Here is an 8,996-nt window from a genome sequence, read left to right on the forward strand (position 1 = left end):
TTTCATTCTGAAAGGTGTGGTTATTTTATATAAAGGTACAAAGAAAGAATGAAAAACAGATCGTTTTTATTGTGGAAGGTTTATTGTGTTATTGTGGAAGGTTTTTCTCCTACACTAAACTGAAACAAAGAAAACTAAAATGTGATGATTTCTTTAACACATGGAATGTCCAAAATATAACATAATTTAGTACCCCAATTGAGGTATAAAGAGTATTCATTTCACTGGATTAAACAGTAATATACTGAACTGTCACAAGAAAGCCTCCTTGACTGAATTAAAAAGAAAGACATAAACACAAAAAATTGAGATTAGTTAAATTAATTCGCTTCTAGTTACAAGGAAAAGAAAAACTGAAAAAGTAATGTGAGAAAGGGGATTTATTGCCTGGAACAAAACAATGAGAAGAAAGAGACATTTTTTTTTTTTATTACAATAACAACAGCCACTTGTGAATTCTTTAAGACCTACTGGCATGGTTAGTTACACCCTGAAGGACAGTCACAATAATCAACACTATTTGCACTCCTTGGGAAAGGTTCCAACAGCTCAAGTCCAAAAATTACTGGGATTGTGGGCATCGGAGGCCAAGAAAGATTCTGGGATCCAGGAGGCCACGACCAAGCAGGAAAAGGCTCAGTACCCGAGTGGCGTGAAGACGGCCAGGGTGCAGAGGGACTACTAGTGAAGAAGGCCACATTTGACATTGAGGTCCATAGGAGACCGGCACAGGCTGAGCTGCCTATCAGCAGCTTCAGGTGGCCAAGGCTAAGGAGATCAAGGAGTAGCAGGTACAAGAGTGGGTGGTGGAGCAGGCCCACCAGGTGGCAGTGCAGGAGCAGGAAATAACCCCAGAAAAAGGGCTGGAGGAAGCCCTCAGAAGACTAGCACTACAAGCTGGAGCCCTCGCCAAAGCAGAGAAGTCCCAGCTGATTATGCAGCCAGAGGTGGAAGATGAGTGTGCGAATATGCGAGAAATCCAAAGCCTTTGCTAGAGAAGCAGGAGACCCTGGGGGCGCCTGGGTGCCTGAGTTGGTTAAGTGTCCTACTCTCGATTCTGGGTTAGAGTCATGAGCTCAGGTTTGTAAGATCGAGCCTCGTATTGAGCCCGCTTTGGACTCTGTGCTGGGCATGGAGCCTGCTTAAGATTCTCTCTGCCCCCGCCCGCCTCTCTAAAATAAGTAAATAAATAAGAAGCAGGAGAGCTGGGTGGAGGCTGAACAGACAGCCAAGAAGGCAAAAGCATTCCAGTTGTACCAGGAAGCAGCTCAGCTGGACATGCAGCTAGAGGAGCTTCCCCAGGTGGCACAGGGGATCAGTAGTCCCTTGACCTTAGCCAATAAGATCACACTGGTGTCCAGTGGAAGCGGGGGCTGTAGGGATTGGCCAAAATGCCCCAGGAAGCAGCAGACATCCTAAGCTGCCTCCTTGAGAACATGCAGAGATGCACAGACCTAAAGCATCCCAGGTGAACCACAAGCTTCTGCCAACAGCCTGAACCCTCGACATTCCCTGATGCTTAGCTCCATGGTTCAAGTGGCCTGAATCATCCCCACGTTGCATAGACTTCAGTGGCCTACTGAGCATGTTCTTTGACGGTGGGGATCCACGCATCATGTCTCTTTGCCAAATAATCTGTACCTTGCCTTGGAAAGGAAGGGTGGTTCTCCTTCCCACCCTTACATGGCAAAGGTGGCCAGTCCCCCTGGGGTCCCATGCCAGTCTTCTGATTATCTGATTCCACCCCCAACTTACTTAACTTCCTAATTAAATTCGACTGTCTGAGCCTGTTGTCTAGAATTCTTTCCTGACCATGACTGAGCGATGGCCTGGAGGTTCTCAACTTCACTTGTCAAATAAATTGCTGTTGATAAGTTTTTTAAAATTCTGGTAAATTATTTGTAACTAATGTAATCTCCATTGAGTAACATAAAAGGAAAACAAAACATTTGAGGCTATTCAACATGAGGCAAATACACTATTTTGGAGAGGAACCCTCCCCCCCTCCCTAATTTTGCAAGTCTTGGTGTGAGATAGGTCTATTTTTCCACTAAAGAATTGAATGAACATAAAAATCGTTATTCTCATATTGGTGTTAAGGTCACAGACAAATGAAGCTCCTAAATAAGAGTTTAAGTCTCGAGGAAATAACTCAAAAACAAAAGGTCAGTTTAAAATTCAACTACAGAGCCATTTCTGACAGCCGCAGAAATAGTGACCAGTGGTGGCAGCAATCTTCTATGTAACAGCAACTGCAAACCGTGAGAAAATGAGACTTTTTTTTTTTTTTTTTTGTAGTGTTGATGGTGGGGTGTCCGTATGTTTGTGTTGCTTATCTAAATGTGGTTACCAGGTACAATAAAGGATGCATGGTTAAATTTGAATTTCAGGCGAACAATAAACACTATTTTAAATCAGTATACCCCACAAATATTGCATGGAACAGACACTACTTTTGTTGTTGTTGTTGTTGTTATTGAACAGATTTTCCACTTTAACTGGGCACCCTGTATTTTTTTTTTTTTTTTGGCTCACTTTGTGATCTATCCAGAGGCCTTCTATTAAATACATTTTTATCTTGTGTTAGCAGATTCTTTGCTACCAAAAGCTTTGATTTTATTAGACCCCCTACCATGAAGGGGGAGCTTCAGCTAATAGGTACTAGTTTGTTCATTTTAATTAGAGATAGTGAGAAGATTAGAAAGGTATCTAATATATGCTGGGTTCAGAGGATGGCGACACTTGCTAAATAAGCATTGTGAAACACTTACTAAATTCGAACATTGTTTACTGTTGGAATCAAAGGATTTGGCCTTTAGGAACTGAGCAAGAAATCTGCAGTGTTGAAGTGCATTGGTTACTTTGAATCATGAGTATAAGGAAGTCTGCACATGTGCCAAGTATGGTACAAAGAGAACTTATTTGAATAAAAGAGAGGAGAACAATATGGCATTGCCGGGAAAAGCCCGTTTTCCCTGTGGTTAGATATTAAATTTGACTGCTAAGCAAATAACCTAGAACCTGGCAGGTTTAGAAAGTTGATTTCTCTATAACAAGGTAATGTTCATAGGAGCAGACAGATGAAGACCAGAGACTGAAAAGAATTATATGGAGCACAAGAGAATCATGAATATGAGAAGAATCAAATATCTTCTCTCTCTTTTCCTTTAAGTGATTCTACCTGACAATAGATGCAGTAAGTCAACTTGTGAGGATGCAGCCACACTGGAACCTAAAAGCAAAGTACAGATTAAGCACACGATGTCGTTGTGATCTCTTCTGAGGCAGGTCTAGATAGAAGGTAAAGGACGTATTAGGAACACACAAGCTGCAAAAGTAGAGTATGGAACCAGATGGTTCAGAATTAAATCCTAGCTTCCCAATCTTCTGGTCGTGTGATACAAATTATCTTTACTAATGTTATTACGGAGTCACTTTCCTAAATGCTAAAATGTCAACAATAAAAAATGTTAATAACAGGGGCGCCTGGGTGGCTTAGTTGGTTAAGCGTATGCCTTGGTCTCAGGTCATCATCCCAGGGCCCTGGGATCGAGTCCTGTGTCAGGTTCCCTGCTCAGCGAGGAGCCTGCTTCTCCCTCTCCCTCTACCCCTCCCCCTGCTCGTGCTCTCTCTCTGTCAAATAAATAAAAATAAAATCTTTAGAAAAATGTTAACAATTTTGTGTGACCCATACTACTCTAGGACAATTAAATGCATTTTTATATCAAAACTATTTCTATAAATTAAGAATCAGTTATTGTTATTTGCTTCAAATACATATGTCAAAAGATAATATTCTGCATAATGTCAGTGTTTTGAATTTTTTTGAAACCCGCTTTAAGGACAAACTCTTGTCAATTTTTATCAGGTAACATGATTCTGGTGAGGATGTGGAGCAACAGAAACTCTCATTCATTGCAGAAGGGAATGCAGAATGGTACAGCGACTTTGGAAGACAATTCGTGGTTTCTTATGAAACTAAACATACTATTTGATCCAGCCATTGTGTTCCTTTGTATTTACCTAAGAGCTAAAAAATTATGTCCACATAAAAGCCTGCACACAGATATTTACAGCAGCTTTACTCATAATTGCCAAAACTTTGGAAGCAACCAAGATGCCCCTCAGTAGGTAAATGGATAAATAAACCGTAGTACATCCAAGCAACAGAATATCACTTGGCTCTAAAAAAGAAATGAGCGGTCAAGCTATGAAAAGATATGGAGGAAACTTAAAATGCATATTATTAAGTGAAAGAGGCCAATCCAAAAATATGTATGATTTGGAATATATATCATTTTGGGAAAGGCAAAACTATAGTGACAGGTAAAAAGATCAACAGTTTCGGGGGGAGAGGAGATGAGATGAATACGTGGAGCACAAAGGATTTTCAGGACAGTAAACTACTCTCTATGATACTACTATGATGGATACATGCCATTATACTTCCAACTAAATTCACAGAATGCACAATACTGAGTCACCTGGAATATAAACTGATTTGAAGTGTCAATGAAGATCCAACTGTTTTAACAAACATACCACTATGGATGATAAAGGGGGAGGCGAGGCATGTGTGGAGGCACAATTCTCTGTATCTTCCTCTCAGTTTTGCTGTGAACATAAAACTGCTCTAAGAAAATAAAGGACTAAAACAAAACAAAACAAAAACAAAAACAAACAAAACACCCATACAAACACACAAAAACTCAACAAGGACACTGCAAGAAATTAAATTTACAGGCCAATAATCCCATATACAGGTGCCTGTTTGGCTCAGTCATTAAGCGCCTACCTTTGGCTCAGGTCATGATCCCAGGGTTCTGGGATTGAGCCCCGCATTGGGCTCCCTGCTCGGCGGGGAGCCTGCTTCTCCCTCTCCCACTCCCCCTGCTTGTGTTCTCTCTCTCGTCTCTATCTGTCAAATATATAAAAATAAAAATCTTTAAAAAATATCCCATATAATCACAAATTGAAATGCAAAGTTGGTTTAAATTTGAAAATCAATCAATATAAGTCATTAATTAATAAAAAGTTCCTTACAATTTTCTCAAGAGATACAGATCAACCGTCCTTGAAAATAAGAGCAGCATAATAAAAATAAAAGGGAACTGTGTTCATGTGATAAAGAATATATGCCAAAAAGTGTTATAGGTAATAATGAATTACTGATAGCTTCATCCTGACAGTGAAAACAGACAAGGATACTCACTATCACCATTAGTATTCAACATTGTAATATAAGTTCAAATGGGTAGAAACTCTGATGTTTAAAGACTGGAAAGAAAAAGTATAACTGCCATCTTTCCCATATGAATGTATAAAATTTAAAATAACTTACACCAAAATAGTGTATTTGACCAATGAAGGTAGCAAAGTTGCTAAATACAAGTTGTATATTAAAACAATCTATTGCATTTCTTTTTTTTTTTAAAGATTTTATTTATTTATTTGAGAGAGAGAGAATGAGAGATAGAGAGCACAAGAGGGAAGAGGGTCAGAGGGAGAAGCAGACTCCCTGCCGAGCAGGGAGCCCGATGTGGGACTCGATCCCGGGACTCCAGGATCATGACCTGAGCCGAAGGCAGTCGCTTAACCAACTGAGCCACCCAGGCGCCCAATCTATTGCATTTCTATGGAGCACCTGGCTGACTCAGTTGGTTCAGTGTCCAGTTTCTGGTTTTGGCTCAGGTTACGATTTCACTGTATTAGATCAAGTCTGGTGTCGGGCTCTGTGCTCCACAGAGTCTACTTCAGATTCTCTCTCCCTCTCCCTCTGATACTACCCCCGCTCACGCTCTCTCTCTCTAAAATAAATAAATAAATAAAATCTTTAAAACAATATATTGTATTACTATGTATGACAGGCAGATTTATAGAAAATAAAATTAAAAATCATCAGTTCAGTAACATGAATAAATTTAATAGAATACATTTAAGGAATAGGTTTACTTAAAATACATAATTTATCTTCATAAAAATCTATGACACATTACTGAGAGAAACTTAAGAATATCTAAATAAAAAGGGATACTCCATATTATTTTATTGGAAAATTCAATATTATAAATATGTCAACCCATTGCAAAAGTGATGTAGAAATTCTATGTATCCTACTAAGATGGCTCTGAGTTTCTTTCCTATCTTTCTGTCTTTTCTTTCTTTTTTTTTAATGGATCTATAAATTTGGAAACTATTATTTAAAAGAAAAAGGCCCAAAGTACTCAAGGTAATCTTAAGAAGAGAATTGAAGGACTATAATATATCAAGAGTTATTTTATATTTAAAATGATTAAAAACCGTCGAGTGTGGTTGGAATGAAATAAAATAGAAAAACCAGAATCAGATGTACGCATACTCGATCACTTGTTTTGAACAAAGTTGGTAGGTACTGTGGCTCAATTAGGTAAGGATAGTTTTTCAATCAGTTAGGCAGCATTGTGTGTCCTTATGGAAGAAAATGAAATATAACTCCTATTTGACATCATTCATGAAGATAAATTATATAGGAAATATAAAACAATAAATATACTAAGATTTATTTTTTTTAAAGATCTTTGTTTTTATTTATTTGAGAGAGAGAGAATGAGAGATAGAGAGCACGAGAGGGAAGAGGATCAGAGGGAGAAGCAGACTCCCTGCTGAGCAGGGAGCCCGATGTGGGACTCGATCCCGGGACTCCAGGATCATGACCTGAGCCAAAGGCAGTCGCTTAACCAACTGAGCCACCCAGGCGCCCCAATATACTAAGATTTAAAATAAAAATAATATATAAATCTCTGGTATAGGGAAAATTATAGGACATAAGAACACGAAAAAAAGTCATTTTTATAATAAGAAAAATTTGTTTTTAAATAGGTACCATGGAGTAGAATATATTTTCAACATATGTTGTCAAATAAGGAGTCTAATCCAGAATATACGTTAAGAACTCCTTCAAACCATTAAAAAAAACCCAGACATCACAAGGTAACATCAGGTAAGAGAGTACAACAGACCCAGAAAGAATATACCAGAAATAACAAGAAGATATCAAATTGGCCAATGAATATATGAAAATATTTTCACACTGCTTAATAAACCAGAAAATAAAATTCAAATTATAACAAAATCACTTCTTGCATCCTACTCTAGATGAGATATGAGAGAGAGAGAGAGACCGAGAGACCATCTTGATAAAATGAAAAGAATGTGAACTCTTTTGTTTTAAGATTTTTATTTTTCTAAGTAATCTCTACACCCAATGTGGAGCTCAAATTTACAACCCTGATATAAGAGTCGTGTGTTCCACTGACTGAGCCAGCCAGTTGCCTTTGAGAATGTGGACTCAAGTATTGCTGGTAGGAGTGTATATTCCAAACACTCTTGAAGGCCATTTGAATTAACTAAATTAAACATAGGCAAAACCAGTGCTCCAGAATTTCAAATCTCATGCACATATTCTTCAAAAGTATTTGCACCTGTGCAGTGTGAGAAATGTACAGCATTTTTAATAATAATCCCCTTCAGACAATGAATATATCATCAATAGAATGCATAAAATTTTGCTGTATATGCATATAATAGAGTAGTACACATTATGTATCATGTGAAAACAATCTATAACCAAACTCCAGTTACACACAAAAACATGAAGCTGGGGCATCTGGGTGGCTCAGTCAGTTAAGCGTCTGCCTTTGGCTCAGATCATGATCCCAGGGTCCTGGGATGGAGCCCAAGTAGGGCTCCCGGCTCAGCGGGGAGTCTGATTCTTCATCTCCCTTTACCCCTCTCCCCTGCTTGTGCTCTCTCATTCTCTCGCTCTCTCTCTCAAATAAATAAAGTCTTTAAAAAAATGTAGGTGAAGCTGACAAAGAATGTTGTGCTAAAAAACAAGCTCGAAGAATATATGCAATGTGATTCCACTTACTCAATATTAAGAGTGGGGGAAAATCAGAGAAAAGTATACAATAGGTTTCAATCTGTGACTATACCAAGGGCAAGATGATTATTTTCATAAATGCCCACTTTTCAATGTATGTTATATTTATATATGTGTTAATGCAACTACATGCAACACAAAATATGTATAAATACAACTCTGTGTGTGTGTGTCTGTGTGTGCGTGTGTGTGTGTGCATTGAATCCATCCTTCTAAATCTCATATATCCAATATGGCACTAATTTCCTTTTTTTGTTATCCGTGCTAGAATATAAGTAATCATATTCTGTTCTCAGTGATCACATTGAAAAATAATCACCAGGGCGCCTGGGTGGCTCAGATGGTTAAGCGTCTGCCTTCGGCTCAGGTCATGATCCCGGGGTCCTGGGATCGAGTCCCGCATCGGGCTCCCCGCTCAGTGGGAAGCCTGCTTCTCCCTCTGCCTCTCTCTCTCTCTCTCTCTCTCTCTCTGTCTTTGCCTCTCATGAATAAATAAATAAATAAATCTTTAAAAAAAAAAGAAAAGAAAAATAATCACCAAATCTTGTCTTCTTGGATATAGCAAAATTATATTTCCCACCGCTCTCATCTTTCATGCTTCCGGTCCTCAAAGAATTTTTTAAACCTAATTTTGTAAAAAGAGCCTCCTAGTTGATCTTAATACTTCCTTTTTTGGATAGTAATTGAACAGCAGTGTCTCTCATAGCAAAATCACAGGATCAGCATGAGAATTTGGTCCTGTTTGGCATATGAGTCTGGACAAACTAGTTATCTGAAGTTATAACCTGCTCCGCTACCAACCTTTAGTGATGCATCACGACATGTTTTATTTTCCCATGCTACATTACCACCTCAAACCTGGAGGGGCTGCTTACTTTCCTAAGCCAGGGATTCAGACAGAATGTTTATCTTGACAGGTGCTTGCACAAACTGTATCACGGAAGAGGCAGATGGGGGGATTAGGCCGTGGCACTCAGAGGCTTCTAAACTGTGCTGTGGGTTACTTCCCTCACTCTCCAATGGCCGGGCCAGTAGCATGGCCACATCTAACTTTAAGGCGTGGAGGGGAGTTCAA

General features: G+C 38.9%; 1 pseudogene; it reads left to right on the top strand.

The window, feature by feature from the left end:
- Positions 1-475: 475 nt before the first annotated feature.
- Positions 476-1,498, top strand: LOC113920731 (annotated as a pseudogene).
- Positions 1,499-8,996: the final 7,498 nt, after the last annotated feature.

Source organism: Zalophus californianus, chromosome 3 (genome assembly GCF_009762305.2).
Source record: "Zalophus californianus isolate mZalCal1 chromosome 3, mZalCal1.pri.v2, whole genome shotgun sequence".
Taxonomy (NCBI): domain Eukaryota; kingdom Metazoa; phylum Chordata; class Mammalia; order Carnivora; family Otariidae; genus Zalophus; species Zalophus californianus.